Source organism: Drosophila rhopaloa, unplaced genomic scaffold (genome assembly GCF_018152115.1).
Source record: "Drosophila rhopaloa isolate 14029-0021.01 unplaced genomic scaffold, ASM1815211v1 contig_115, whole genome shotgun sequence".
Taxonomy (NCBI): domain Eukaryota; kingdom Metazoa; phylum Arthropoda; class Insecta; order Diptera; family Drosophilidae; genus Drosophila; species Drosophila rhopaloa.
The window spans coordinates 12,517,818-12,534,783 of NW_025334990.1; the positions used below are offsets into that span (position 1 = coordinate 12,517,818).

Here is a 16,966-nt window from a genome sequence, read left to right on the forward strand (position 1 = left end):
ACAAAGCAGGTAGGAAAACTGAATGCGACACTTTAATCATAAAATGAAACGATTTGTTGCTGCAGTTTTAGATATTAATTAAGAATTTGTAACAAAATTTAAATTCCTTTTACTTTTATTTTAAAAGTAATACATTTAAAATCTTAATTCTATTTTAAAAATACCTAAAGCATTTTCTTTAACATTTGCTTTAAATGAATTTGAAATCTCTTGAAAAACGAAATCAAATATATTGTATCTTTCAGATTTTTACGAAATGATCTCAATTCTCGTTTCTAATAGAGAGAGAGAAACCACAAAATGTATCCGCGCAATCGCAGAGAGACCCCACTGTTAACGATTTTAACATCGACCGGCGGCGGCTCGAAAACATTGCAAAATCGGCGCAAATTAAAAAATCGCCGGCGACGACAGAAACGCGGCAGAAACGGACGGCGTTTCGTTGGAGCGGAGCGGTCGCCGTCGCGCGTTTCTGGCAGCCTCCAAATCCAAAAACAGCGTGCAGCAGAAGTGAAACGGCGGCGACTTACGTCGCGCGTCTATCGCAAAAACGAACAGGCGCCCAGCGATAGCAGCAGCGCGATTTCAGTGCGATTTTGTCCGCCGCTGTTAATGTTGAAAACGGTACTGCCTCCGAAAGAGAGTAAGAGAGAGCGAGTGGGGGGAAAACGAGCGAAGAGAGCTAAAGATTTTATTCACTCTCTATGCGCAAGAATGTGTGTGTTTATGCTGTGAGCTACACAGAAAACAAATTATACATGTTTTTACATAATATTTGGCTACAATGACATTGAAAATTAAGATAATTTAAAATAAGATAAGAATCACTAGGTATTATTCGGCTTAGCAAACAATAGTTGCAGACGAATAAAGGAATATATTCGAAACATCCTGATTCAAAATCTCTTTCTCAATTTTAAAAAGAATCATTAACATATTTTATAAAGATTATAAGAAACTAAATGTATTTTGAAAGTACAAATCTAATAAAAATATGATATTAACTTATAAAATAATAATAATAGAGATGCGCACAAATTAGTTTTTTCCGCGTGTAGCAGCAAAAAAAAAAAGAAATAGCGTTCGTATTTATGGCGTTTGCATCTTATTATTAAATTGTTGGGGACAGCTTATATAATTTCAGACGAAAGCAGTACTATTTTATCTGATAAACTGATCATAAAAACGCACGTCAGCAATGGAATTAATGAATTAATTCGCGAGCTGCAAAAATCGCGCGCGATTCCAGTCACCCACCGATGTTGCGGTTTAAATCGCGACATGCGAGAAGATACATTGTGACTGCAAAAGGAAAAGCAGCGAAAGAAGGCTAAAATCGTCGGCTGGCTGAAACGTCTGTTGGCCCATGAGAAAACGACGCCAAACAAAATGGTGCCGCCTCTAGTGACGAAAGCGACAAACTAACTAACGACTAAAACGACAAACAACAGACGACAAACGGCGACGGCGACAAAAAGTCAATTTTATCGGAAACTAACAGGCTGCAAGCAGGCAGAGAAAGCATTACGCGGGGAGGAAAAGCCAAGCGGACTTTCCACTTTTTCACTGGCCTGGAAAAGCTCTCTTTCTCTATTCCTATATTTCTCTATGGCTCTGCGGCGCTGGGCGCCTAATCCAAATTGCGAGAAAGATCCGCTTTTCGAGCCAAAAACCACCGAAAAGCCAACAGCTCGCAAAAATTTTCCGCCCAGCGCCACGCCCACAGTTCGAGTGGGCGCCCCCATTGAAGTCCGGGCCAAAATCCAAGCCATCCGGCCGGGACAAAGGCGAGCGGCAGACTGAGGAAAATCGAGGAAAATTTGAAGCCAAACCGCAGAAAATGCTAGAGAAAAGGAGATGGTCAAAAGGGGGAGTGGGGGAGGTGTTTTAAGGGGGCTATCAAAAAGTGGGGGAGGTTTGGGTGGAAAGTACAGAACCAACATCTCCATGCAATTAGCTTGATTGTCTCTGCACATGCGCCCTGGGGAAAACTTCAACCGAGTACTACATTCACCCAAAGGCAATCGTTTTAGTTCGCCTTTCTCATAAATCGAGAAATTTTATTGCACAAGAGGTTATTAAATCGTAATTACTGCAAGCAAATAAATAATATTATGGAATTAATTTAAGAGGATGATACAAATGGCTCTAATATTTAATACATTTTAGTTGGGCTTTTAGTATGTGTTATATACTGTGAAAAGCTAAGTTGAAAAAGGATAATTACCTCACTAAAATCCATAAAAGCTATAATTCATTATATAAACAATATAAAATTGGCTTATTAACTTATAAACTTATATTGGAAAGTCTTAGACTTATAATCCCAATGCAAAGCCATATTGAATTGGGTTTTATCTTCATAAAATATTATTAACACTTTATTACTTATAAATGTGTTTAAATTATCATTTGCATTATCATATATACATTGATAATATGCAACAATAAAAATCAAGCTTTTTATTCCTTCCACTAAATACTTTTTAAAGGAAATAAAAACGCGTTTAAAATTGAATCTGAACGAAAACAACCAATTGATAAGAAAAGCGGCTTATCAAACCAAGTGGGAATGTATTGAATTTAAGCTGTACAAGCTTTGCACATTGAAATGTAATTTCTATTCCATTTAAATACGAACTGGAATAAAACATTCATTCCCAGGATTTAAGTTCACACGCAGTGCCAAAACCGCAAGGCGAATGAGATATAAATAAAAATCAAGGAAAGCCCACAAGTAGATGCAAATTGTTGGCCAGCTGCAACAGCAACACACCAGCAGCAGCAACAGCAGCAACTTCGCCACCAGCAACATCAAGCGGCAACCGCAGCAACAGCAGCAACAACAGGTCTCGAAACAGATGTCGTGTGATTTTTGAAAGCCAGGAGGTTACGGGGTATCTTGCAACAGCTGCAACATGCAACATTATCGTCGATGCTGCTGCAACATTGCAGAGGGCGCCACTGTTGTTGTTCCATGCCACCAGCGATGCGGCGCACAGCAATATCAGCGTGCTGGTACAGTGGTATAATGCTAAAGTGGCAAGTGCCCCACCAGCGGGATACACAAGCTCACACACATACACACACACACACTCACGAACAAGGAAAATTCGCAATACGGCAACAACACAATACCAAAAACAAGCAACAACGGCAACGGAACCGGTTGTTCAGCGAGCAACAACGAAAACTAGCACAAAAAGTAGTCGAGGAAAAAGAGGAGACCGCTGGATGGCATGGCTCCTCCTTCTGAGCTCCCAATATCAAAGAGCCCCAACTATAAATCAGTATTTTCTCGAAACGTCGAGGGGCATTTTATAATGGTAAACATCTAAGATTCATCTAAGACGTTCTTGTGATTTGATAGTTTAAGTCTAGACAATTCCTAACATCCTCTTAAACACCCCTGTAAAAAATATATAACAAAAACTTGTAATTTATAAAGACTTATTCTTGCTTAAATAAGCCACTTAAAATATGGTTTAATCTATCCAATATAATGCTGGCAATATTGTGGGGGTCAGAGCCAGGATAATCCCCTCAAGGGTATTAATTTCGTTTTAATACATATTGCTTATATGTTTGAAATCTCATCAAACATCAGAAATAAAAAAGTTGGGCGTTAAATATATGTAAAAATAGAAATGGCAAAAAAAAAAAACCCCCGCTGCGTGACGTATTTAATTAAATAGAACAACATCATCTTCTTCTAAAGCGAATGCTGTGGGGTTATCAGTGGGTTAAAGACAAAAAATATATTTCGACTAAATTTGATTTGTTATCAATTAAAGAATGCGAAATGGAAATGTTACTCTCAGAAGTACTTTTCTTTTTCAAATTAAACTTCTCCCAATTGCTTGCTCGTTTGGCTTGTCGAGGGCACACTGTTCGCGAGTGAACCCGTCTCCGCACAGCTGCGCCCATTTAACCCATGTTGTACAACATTTTAACGGCCAACCACTCGCTGAGGCTCTTCTGCCTTTTGCTTCTCGACTCTTCTGCTCGCAGGGGTGACTTTCCACGGACGGAAAGGACGGAAAACCCATAAAATGTATAGGACAATGAATAAACGGCTGACTGCCTGCTAACTTTAATTAATTTTCTATTTCAGTTTTCATGCCTGCCGATTGGCGATTGACGAAGGAGCGTACCACTTTTTGAAGTACTCAAATTTATTCAAAACGTTTATATGTTAGTTATAAATTCGAGGGAAGAGGGTTCAGGATATTCTTTCCTTATCTGCTTACTTTTGAATATTTGAGTAACATCCTATAAAATCAAACGAAGACATTTTACTCGTATCTGTTCTAAAAAAAAGTTTCCAGAATCATGCCTACTGTACGATTCCGGTTTTTCTCATTCCTTAGCCAGCAAGGATATGGCATATTTTGAGGCCTCCTTGAGGAGTTCGGCAAACACACATTTATCTGTGTGTACTTAAATGTAAATTTACCTGGGCAGGTGCGAGTAATCCCCGAAACGCTCGGTGCGGAACGAGGCGGAATGAAGAGAGCCTGCCGCTCGTATCCTCCAAGTAGAACCCACTATCGCCCTTCCGGTTCCACCCCTTGATCCCCTCACTTAACCCCCCCACCACCATTAACCCCTTGTTCGCCTGGCCTGTTAATGAAGTCTTAAATTGTCTGACATTTCGCAATGCTTTTTGCTAAATTAACAAACAGCGCGCGGAAAACTATAAAAAATACAAATAAAAAAGTAAAACGGGGTCCGGTCTTTGCTTTACCCATGTCCCCCCCCTCACCACTCCCTGAATCCCCTAATACTGCGCTTAAATATTTATGAGCTACACGTGACGAGTGCTGAAAACCACGATATTGTCGCCCAACGATAAGCTGAAAAACAACCAAAAGATGTGACAGAACAATAAGTATAATTTGAAATAAAAATTAAAATAGCTTCCATAAATTCAAATGAGCTTCAAGGGATGTATGCATATAATGTATGAAAGTTGATTACTAAAGTAATACATTAGATTTGAGATAGCAAAGTTACATTTGTTGTTTATAAAACTTTGTAGTTATTCATTTATTGCTAAATACATTACAAACAATCAAATGGTATAGAATAGAATAAAAACTATTGCAAATATAATGTATTCCACTATTAGCATAAATATACTTTTTGTATCCAAAACATAGCAAATTCTAAATACTTTTGTGCCAGACTCGTGCCCACAGAACATTTTCTAGTTCTCTATTTATATTGTTTTTATGGGCGCGAAAGTTGATTAACGTTAATTAATTCATGCTGCGAGTGGCGTTTATATTTGAACAAATTGGAACTAAACGAGATGTTCGACTGCCCGGAAATGCACACACACACACAGCCACCGAGGTACAAGATGCAAACACACAGATACCGCACACAGATACAATGTTTGACCCAGTAATTAAGGCGTGTTTAGCAGGCGCATTTCATGAGGCTAATTAATGAAGTTCAGTCCATCAGCATGCAGCTCTATATCGCCCTCCCGCTTTCCCACATTTTCCATCTCATTTTCTTGGCAACCTGTTTTCCCTTGGTCTTGTGTACACAACAAAAGCAATTTCAGGAAAAACATTTTTCTCCCATTTTTCTTGTATTTTTTCTACTTTTTTCCTCTATTATTTAGTAGATGCAACCAAAAACGCTGGAGGCTTGTAAGCAGTACAAAAATTAAACGCAGCAAACGCAAGAAGAAGCACCATCCTAGGACTACAGTCGAACTTGTCTAAGAAGAATTTGTTAAGCTTAAAAACTCAAGAAATCATTGTTATACAAGATATACATATGTAGGTTGAGTAAAGTTTTCGATAATTTACACGCAATATTCGATTTTAACTGCTTAAGAAAGTTTACATTTATTTAACATTTCAATTAATGGTTTTTTTTTTAATTATCTAAACAGAATAAACTTTTTTATATTTTGTTATAACTACTACCATATATCGTTTCAATATGAACATGAACATGTTTACATTTTGGTCCTGAATTCAAATAGCATGCTAACTTCAAGCTATTGGGGTCTTTTAATTTTTGTCCGAATTTTGGTAGTTGAGAAATGCTAGTTATAAAATTCATTGTTTTTAAGAGTCATAAAAGACTGGTGACTTTACTCCAAAAACCCATAACAACGACAAAAACCGAAAAGAAGCCGCACAAAAATTTCCAACGAAGCAGCGACGCCGACTGCGCAGCAACTGCGCGGCAGCAGAGGCAGGCAGCGTGGGAGTTTTCGTTAACAGCTGTACCCCAAAATTCGCTCTCTCGCTCTGACTCTCTGTTTGCGCTCTCTCGCTCTCTTTTGTTCTCACTGCACGTAACAACATCCCTGCGTCACACGTTGTTCTTGTTGTTGTTGTTCCTGCTGCTGCGTTGTTGCTATTGTTGTTGTTGCTGTTGTTGTTGTTGTTGCTGTTGTTCCTGTGCTGCTGTGCAGTTAGTGTTGTTGGCTTTTTGTCACAGGTCGTTGCACTACCAATACACGAACAACAAAAGAGAGGCGATGTACGATGTACAGTGTGACACATGCAGACCATTCGGACGACTGTCGTCGACAAAAGCAACAACAATAGCACAGCATCATCAGCGACCCTTTGTACCCCTTTTATTCCACAAAACCCATGTAACCCCCTGACCATCCAAAACCTCAATGGAAGATGCGGATCCATGCAGATATATCCTTGCAGCGAAAGGATATAATTTTATGTCCTTCGTTGCATTTGCCAATCTTTGAACTTAATTTACATATTTATAGGTTTAACCTAGCTTAGTTATAAATAAATACACAGCAAAAACAGAAAGCTTTACGCTTAAAGCCAAACAAACACTTAACACCATTAAAGGCTACATTATCTATTGTACTTAATTTCCTGACGTTATCTACGACCACAATTATTAAAAAGGTAATTAATAAAATAGATCGATCATCGACGGTAAAAGTATCAAGTTGAATAGGTTTATTATTATTTTTACTTTTCAAAGCTATTTTAAGCGACAAGCACTTACCCATCAGTACATAAGAACGTACATATGTTTACAAACGTTTAGGGTAGCGATTCTATAACTGTTTGGGAATTATTAGACACAGGGTACATATAAATTGTAAACAAACAAAAATTAGATGCCTTTATCTAACGTTATATTTTTCTTTATTTAGTCTTTATTTATATTCCTCAAAAATGCAACTATAAAATCATATCCAGCTAAATAATTAAGGACAAAACCTTTAATGAAATATCTTTACTACCCTGAGTATCATTCAATAATACAATGAGAAGTAAATTCTACTTTTTTCACACATTTTATTGTCACCTTTATGACCCAACATGTGCGCACAAGTAACGATAAGAAAACTTTCCATAATAACTAAGAAAAGCGTATTGACATTTCGATCATTGTTGCTTTAAGCTCGTTCGCACCTCTCAACCCCCTATAAATTGACAATCTTGCAAATGGAAATTTCCTATGCCAATCTTTTAGCTGAATTCATTTGCTTGGAAATGCAAATGAAGAAAGGTAAAAAGAATATGGCCATAAATATGTAATGAGTCGAGTGGCTGCAAGTCCTTTTTAAAAAAGCCCAATTAAAACCAAGTGGAAATCTCGGTGGCAGATCAAGGAGTTATATTCCATATTAAACCTTCCCCCTTTTTTTTGGGAACCAACCAAAATAATAAAGCAGAGGTTAAAAAAAATTGTTTTCTGTGATTATTTTGTGTATCTCGCGGGGCATAAAAGAAAAGCATTCAAATGAACTTTCCTCGCTGGTGTGGTTGTTGTTTTTGTTGTACGTGGCACAAGTGCGGCCGCATGCTCAAGTACACACCCATACACCTAAAGAAAGAACCAGAAAACGTGTTGAGTGGCGCAAAAAAATAATAATAATAAAAAACAAGAATGAGCGCTTTAGTCGAGTGCCCCGACCAATAGATACTCACTACTCCCTGTCTAGCTACAAAAATGATTGCATACTTTAATGGTATTCTTTTTGTTTTTCTCTAATATTTATTTTTAATATCTTAGAAACTATATGTATATTTAAGAAAACCTCCTGATTTCATCCACATGAAACCCCTTCACTTTCATTGAAATTGTGTGCTCTAGGATTTGGGGATTGGCGTAAGTGGACGTTGTCAAAACAAACTGATTTGCGTGACTTTCCTACAAGTTTGTGTGTCAAATCAAAGCTCAAATAGTACACAAATCGTAAGATTGAGATGTGATGACGGTTTAGAGATTAGGAAACGACTGTTAATGCTGATCAGAAATATATATACACTTTTTTAGGGCCGGAAACGGTTCCTTTTTTCTGTTTTACCAACATAGTATACCCTTCTTACAGTGGGATTACCGTGTATAAAAACAAGTAAAGAATACCAAACAAAAACAAGTCGAACTGAGATAAGGCCATCTCTGTCTAGCAATTTCATATTCAACCTCTTCTTCTCCATCACCCTTTTTTCAGGCAATTTGTTTTTCGCAAAAGTTGAGTGTTTCCCCAAACCTACTGTATTTTCCGCATCCCAATTTAAAGTTTGTGATTTTAAATGATTAATGCCTTAGTCAAGATCTCATACAATGATTGATTAATTAACGTTGACAACCAACAAGACTAAAAAAACAAGAGAGAACGCTATAGTCGGGTGCCCCGACCATCAGATACCCGTTACTCAGGTAAAGGGAGTGCGAGGGAGATGGAGATAGAAACTTTGATCACGCATAACTTTTTAACGAATGGTCCGATTTGAAAAATTTCTTCTACATTTCGATAGGTATTGATAAACACAATAAAACTGCATTTTTACTTTTCCGAAATATTTAAATTTTTAAAATATAAGCGATTGTGGGCGTCAGAGGGGGCGTGGCACCATTTTGAAACAAACTTGCGCTGCGTAGGAACTGCTCAAATCTACATGCAAAATGCCAATCTTCTAGCTTTTATAGTTTCCGAGATCTCAGCGTTCATACGGACAGACAGACAGACAGACGGACAGACAGACGGACAGACGGACAGACGGACAGACGGACATGGCTATATCGACTCGGCTAGTGACCCTGATCAAGAATATATATACTTTATAGGGTCGGAAACGCTTCCTTCTAGCTGTTACATACTTTTGCACGAATACAATATACCCTTTTACTCTACGAGTAACGGGTATAAAAAGTGCCGACACACGCACACCCTTACCATAAACACACACAAACACTGGCGGGCTCTTTCAGTTGTCCAGTTTTTCATTATTTCTTTTTTAGTTAATAAATTGACTTCCATTTTCGTTACGGTCTTTTCTTATCCCCTTCTTCCATCTTCATGATATTATTGTTGTCGTTGCGTTTCCCACCTTAAAACATTTTCCTATGAAATCTGAAACGATGGATGTGGCCATGTTGATGTGTGTGTGGCCAGGTTTTAGCCTTGATTGATTTGAAACCGAGTTTAGTTAGCCCAAGAAAATTTATGGGCTAGTGGAGTATGATGTACAGAGAGAAAACATTTTAGTTTGATTCAAAATTGAAATTTTAATGATTTTTTTCCTTTCATTATCATCTTTCTAAGTACATACATACATATGTCTAAGTTATATCTTAGCTTGAAATTTGTTTACTATATTTATGTATTACTAATACATAACAATATTAAAATCTTTAATCATAGTAGTTAGTTGGGATTGAGTATATTCGTTAAACATAAATGGTATTTTTGAAATAACATCTTCACTTTTCCCAATATTGACATTTTTTCTCTCAGTGTACATATTTCCTTTGCAGTTTGCCACTGTCAATAGTGTCTCTCTCTCTCACCTCTTTTTCAAACCATATGTGCGTGTGTTTGCAAAGGTGTACACGCAATTAATTATGTTGACAACTGACATCAATTGAAACGCTATCGGAAGGCAATCATCAAACATTAATCGAATGTGACATTCGGCAGGCAATTCTTAACTTTGCTTTTGTTTCACCAAGATTCCCGTCTTGCCCCATTTGCCACATACTGTGTTTTTCGTGGCAAGGCAAATAATACTTTGCATGACTAAGGTCGATTTTCAGGGTAAATAATATAGTTATTTGACTACTGAAGTGAGTTTATATTCGTGCATTATGTTTATTGATTTCAATTAAAAGTAGATGCAGTTACCGAATGTTATTACCTTCCCAACTTATGGTAAATGTATTAAAAACATAACATATTTATATAGGCAAAACCATTTCACTAAATCTCCCCAAATCCGATGTGTACCCACAAAACTGTACTTATAGACGATCGCCGGGTAAGTGTGCCACTACATAAATAGATTTTAATACTGGATTGTTTATACATGCGCATATAGAATATTTCCTTATCGGTTCCGTTCTCTCGAAGCGGATCGTACGACCCCAATGGGGTCTTGATTCCAATTCCAACTGCCCCCCAGATGAATCGAAGACGGATCTCATTACCTGAAGCGCTCGCATTGCATATTCATCGAGATGACTACCAGTTTCTGTGTGTTGCGACAGATCCCGCCAGATACCCCGATATCCCCGCTATATCTCCCCGATCAACGACCTCTCCCACCCGCGCTCGAAATTCCGTGGGCCAGACAATGGGCGGCCATTCATCTTTACGTAATTTCGATATCAGAGAAGCGGCGGAGCACAAACAACAAACAATAAGAAGGCAACACAAAATTGTTTCTTTGAAACAAAAGCACGAAAAAAAGTGAAAGTATAATTCAGCCCACAGGGAGACCTCACTAACACAAACCATGTCGTGTGGATAAGGGCGAGAGGGGGTTGTCGGGGGGATAATAATTATGGCTGTGCCAAATAAACTTAATGAATGAACATAAGGAATCCTAAAGTTCCACTCTATTCTTCACGGTCTTACTCGCTTTTTCCGAACGCTCCCACCGTCACAATCGAAAGTATCTCGGCATTTTATGGATCTACAATTGTTGCCAGATGCTTTAAACCAGTTTATTTGCCAAAGCCAATTCGAAATCTATAAAAATGTTTATTTATATACTATACAGACATTTGGTACGCACATATCTATATATTCATACGGTCCATATGTGCAGGAAATTCGATGTCGAGGCGATGCGAGCAAGAGAATATGTTTAGACACAAAAATTTAAATAAATTTTATATAAAAATCCGATAATCGCTGCCTCTGATTTTATATAAAACAAAGAAAGGCAAACTGTGACGAGCGACTTATGGTTGCTCTCTAAGTTAAATATTGACTTGAGAATGTTAATCAAGTATAAATGAGAATTGATAAAATGTTTATTGAAATGTGAGTTTATTTTAAGTACTTAATTTTGATAATAACCAAAGTACCTTAAAGCATTTAGTTGGTGGAATTAGCTTGGTAAGTTTTCTTCCAAATTGTAGCTGGAATGTTCGAATAATTTTAGGAAATTGGAATTATAAAAACAAATGTTATATAACTTCAACTTAATTAAATAAATGTCTTTAAAATTCAATACAAGATAGAAATATTTAAGAAAACGAATAATTTTCAATATAGTTTTTAGTATGGCAGTGTATTCCCAAGATGTGTTTAAATTTGTAAACTTATAAATAAATTCCCACGAGTCAAAATGGACCAACAAAAGCAATAGGAATAGAAACAGCAACAAGCCAAGTTAACAGGTTAACAGCCAACTGCTTTCGTTTGATTTCGTCGGTTTCTGCTTTGGCTGGGATCTAATTAAAAATGCATTCGAGTTGGCCAACTAAGGCGACAACGGCAAACAGGGCCGGCCAAAACAGCAGTTTAACCAATTAGCATGCCCAGGCCAACTACAAAAGCAAACTAATGGGAGTAATGAGGTGTGTGGGGTGGGGAAAGGGGACTTTTCGATTTGCACAGGGCTCAACCAAAACCACCACCCACTGTCACCCCATTTTCATTTTTTTTTTTTTGCGACTGATGCGGACGATTGCCCAGCAAACGGGCCAGAAAGTATCTCGAGCAGAGCAGAGCAGAGTATCTGGCAGATGCGTAAGCGTGCCAGCTTTTCGAATCTTCATTCGGCAGCCGAAGAAAAACTGATTTATATTAACCCGAAAAAAGCGAAGAATCTCAAATGAATTTGTAGTACGACAAAGACAACGCACGTTTGATGTTGTAGATACATTCTGTTCTGTTGTTGTTGCCACAACGCAAGTACAACACAAAACGGCGAGCAAGTACGAGAGTATCTCTCGGGTTTTTCGGACGTGGACGTGAACGTACCAGTACGAGTACGAGTATCTCTGGGCATGAGTATCTGGTTCCGCGACAGCGACGGCGACGCCACTCAGCACGTTCATTATGGCATTTTGTCAGATACAAATTTCCGAGTCGCTCTCGCCCCGAAAGTGTGCCTGTATCTGTATCTGTATCCGTATCTGTATCTGCTGTATCTGTATCTGTGCCGCTGCTGCTGCTGCGGTTTGTTGCGCGATAAGCATACGGATATGTCAGTTAATTATTTGTTTATATTTCGTATTGCCTCGCTCTCTTAAAATGTACATACTCGCCCCGTTCATGTGCGATGTACACATTTCGTCGCCATTGATACGCGTTTATGTGGTCTAGACTCTAGAGTCTAGAGCCAAGGGGCTCTACATAAAGCGTGCTATATATATGGGCACATCTGTACCGTACATTTCGCATACGATTTTCTGCTGATTAAAGCAAAAGCAAACTCACTCGGACCACAATTCGCTGGAGTCTGGTTGATCGCACTGGTTGCGATTGGTTTTCAAATGGGTGCGCTGCTTTGTGTCCGAAAACCTCTCAAGATTATTCCGTACATACCCAATAACCTTGAATTTTAAACCAACTATTGTTTGGTTTTAAGTATGATCATTTCTGCAACTTTATTACTTTAATATTGCACCATCTTATTTTGGTTTTTAATTATATTGCTGTGTTGACTTTAAAAGGTTTATTTTTTTTAGATCGATGTTTCTTATTTAAATGAAATTGTTATACAAAATTTGCAAGAATTTTCTATGACTAAAAATATTTTCTTGTATATAGAGTTTAAAAAGTGATCAATTTTAGTCTTGGTAGAGAGCCATGTATTTAATGTTTAAGGAAATAATTATTTTCCGCACTTGCATTAAATCAAACTAAAGTTTATTTTGACATTGTTAAGTTAATTCAAAAAAACAACAACCATTTAACCTAATCTGGTAACCATGACCAAAAAGATTTACGTTCTTAATAAATCAACAATGTCAAAGTAAACTGCAGCTCGATCGCATTCGAGGGAGTTTCTTTCATTGATAGTTATTTATTTCCCGGCTATCACTTTCAAATAAAACTTTCAGTACCAGGAGCCAGAAATGTTTAAGAAAACTTGATATCCGCATCTTGGGGGCCGCCTAGCGTGTGCAGCTGCCACCGCGAAGGTGCCTGCAGCAGCAGCAACATCCGCGGCAACATCTACAGCAGCAGCAGCAGCAACAGCAACAGCGGCAACATGCACAGCAGCAACATGTACAGCGGCATCAGCAGCAAGTTGTGGCAGCAGCGAAACAGGCGATAAGGAAGAAAGCACAGGCGACCAATGCGAATGGGGGAAAATGGCTGGAAAACCGGTGCAGAAATGGCAGTCGCCGTCTGTCTGCGTCTCCACCTTTCGCGAAAGAGTCGCTGGCGTGTGTTGCTGGTGCAACAACTTGGTGCAACACGGCAATTGCAGTAGCGCGGTGAATGCAGCTGAGCGCCTGCTACAATGCAGCGACCGAACACCTGGAATGGGGCATCCACCTTCGGGATAGCCCGGGCTCCAGCTCCATCTCCCCCCCCAAAGTCCCACTGCCAATCCCAGTGCGATGATTCCCCAGTTCCATCTGCACTCGCATTCCCAGTGTCTCAGGTTGCGATTGCCCGCTTTCGAGGGCGGTTTTGCGGCGGCAGGGATGTTTCTCCCGGGGGTTGGGAATCCAGATATTGGTATTGGGCACGAAATAAACAACAACAAAAAAAAAAGACTGTGGGTGAGGCGTCCGTTGCACAGGAGAAAAACCCGAAAAAAGCGTACAACAAAAGCTCAGCCAAAGCGGAAACCTGTTTTGGCCACCGAGCAAAGTGAGTGAGTGAGCAAAGAGTTAAGTTGAGCAGCGGCAAAGGCAGCAGCATTGACCCCAACTGACTCAACGACAAAATATGCCAGAGAAAAGGACGGCAACAGTGAGTCAGACAGAGACGGGGACACAGACGGAGATGGAGATGGATACTGGAGACTGGAGCCTCGGGAGATCTTTCGTATCCGAATAAATGCAGAACATGGTGCGAAATATTTAATACAAAAATGCTGAAAAGGAGTTTGGCCTGACAAAATAAAGAAACACGAAATACAGTGGAACATGCTTAAAAGAAACGATTTATTCTGGCTAGAACTAGTCATAAAATGAAGAAAACAATTAATAAAACATACGGTGTCCTTTTTTATCTATGGTTTAGAATATGATTTGATTTTTATTTAACAATGTCAATATGCCAAATAATCAGAATTAAATTTTAGGATATTACAGAAATTCGGAATCTAAATTTTTGGGGACTAATTTAATTCACGTTCATTAGAAATTAGATTTAAAGACATTTGGAAATTCAGGGTTTTTCTGGTTTCTAAAAGTACAAGCTCGACTTTGATTCTTTAGTTTATACGGAAAAAAGTGATGTAGATTAAAAGAATATATTTTCAACGTTCAAGAAATTGGACTTCGTAATCTTCGGATAAGGTTTTCTTTGGTTTCTTCTAAAGATTCTAGATGTCAGAGATTCAAGTTGTTAAACATAGTTGTAACAAGCTTAAATGGCTTAATATTTTTTAAAGGATTGTGGAAAAGTTCGCGTTACAGAAGTTAACCTGTACCAGCCAACTGCAGCAGACGAAGCGAGGTGAGGCCAAGTAAACCTGTTTACAGTTCAAACTTCGCATTCGATATATTCGATGTGAACTCTTTTTTGTTGTGCTGTGTTCGTCTGGCAGGTTCTGGGGCTGCTTCTTCTTGGCCATTCGAGTAGTTTTAAGCCACCTACGAAGTCGAAGCTTAGGCCGGGTTATCTCCAGCTTAATTGGGTCATTCACACGCGCCACTTGACGGCCGATAGAGATGGATATACGGCTCCAGAGAGAGATAAAGATACAGATGGAGACTCCGGTGAAAAACACACACAACTTTTTCAGCCTAGCAACAACTTCCGGTGTCTCAAAGACGAACTGAACAAGAAACTAAAGACGCCGCATAGGCATAGGCATAAGCATACATTACATGTTAGACCACTCAAAGACGTATGCGAAGACGGAGGGCAAAACAAACGGCGGAGAACAGAGGGAGAAAAATATATAAAAAAGACATTTGACGAGCCGGACAAATAATACTGTTTATCAAGTGAAGAAAAGTATTTAAAATGTCGGGTATGCCAGGTATTGTGCTTAAACGCCTTCCTTCATCGGCATTCCATTGGAATTCAGCTGATATTGGTTAGGGAATTCATTTAAAGTACTATCTCTGATTACAGATTTGTACACTACTTAAGTAGTGCTGAAAAATATCAAGATGAATTGATTCGCATTAAAACGTAACTATTTGAAAGTTATTAACAAAGTCCTCAACTTATCTAGTAAACAATTCTAAAGAATTAAGCTAAGTACGTACTTGAGCTTTTTTGGAATCTCAGTATAAAATTATTGGCGTTGAAAACCTAAAACAAATTAGCAATTTCAATAAAAGTACTTTTAGTAATCTAAAAAACTGCGTTATTTTCAAGGTACATTTATAAACAATCGGTTGTATATTACAAAAAGACTTAACATAAATTCAATTAATTAGCTGTAACGAATTGCATAAGTATTTCTAAAATTATTCTTTACAATTTCGAATTCTTATGAAATGTTCAAACAATCGAGAGAAGTGCAACCAAAAACTGATTTATTTATTCATATACTCTGCTTTGAAATGTGAAGGACTATAACCTTTTGAAGTCATGTTTTTTTTATGACTTCCACTAACAGCAGCTATCTACTAAAAATATTTATCGAATTGGTTTTGAAGCAGAAGATTCGAGTATCTTACAGATTCAAGTGAATGAATCAACGGTAACTCTCTCCTGTTCTCTTTCGGCTACCTACAAGGATCAACTCGAAGGATCAAAGATGAAAAAGAAGCAGAGAGAGAACGAAAAACAAGGCAAAACAAAGTCATCAGCCCAAAGACAAAGGCAAATAAATGAAAAGACACAAAAGAGACGGCCGTAAAAACTCAACCGACAACTTCTGGGTGTGCGAGAGGGAGGCCATGCATGGATAGAGCGAGATAGTGGCAATTGTACATCCATCATTTTCTAGGCGATGCAACAACAAAAACAATAAACTGCAGTTGCGGCTTAGGAAACTATTTGGCAATTTCAAAGTCTCTAAAAACTGGTCTTGATCTATTTTTAAAAACCGAAACCGAGCTTAAACTTAAGCTCCCTCGAGCATAAAAACATCAATCAAACGAAGTTCTACACACGAAAAGCGCTTCAAGGTCTTATCAAAATCAGAAAAAAAGGCATATAAAAACCCGAAATAAAACTGGTTTCAAATGCAAAAACCACCCACATACAAATAAAAGCTATAAACTAATTAGGCGATAAGAGTGTAAAATTACTTACCCAGAAGCTGGGGCGATAATCCAATTTGATTTGATTTCTTTTTATTTGTATTTTTGTGTTTTATTTCTGTTTAGCACTGATAATTGCTTGACTTTTAATCCAACTGCAACAACAAGTACGGCACAATTTTATTAGATGGTAAATGCAATAACAACAAGCAAAAGAGCGTTTCTCTCTTTCTCTCTTTGGCTTTGTGTTCGTGTGTGAAAATCAAAACAAAACACGGCAAAAACACTCGGGCACACACTTAAAACTCAAAGAGAGAGAGAGAGAAAGAGAGAGAGAGCGTAAGAGAGAGTGATCCGCTTTGCTTTT

The 16,966-nt window shown here is 38.2% G+C and overlaps 1 protein-coding gene across 1 annotated transcript in view; it reads right to left on the reverse strand.

The window, feature by feature from the left end:
- LOC108040596 (neurogenic protein mastermind) overlaps positions 1–16,966 on the reverse strand; it is a 72,944-nt gene that overhangs the window by 55,415 nt on the left and 563 nt on the right. The window contains exon 2 of the mRNA XM_017118101.2: positions 16,652–16,754. The gene's annotated coding sequence lies outside the window, so the exon portion shown is untranslated. The remainder of the gene's footprint in view (positions 1–16,651; positions 16,755–16,966) is intronic.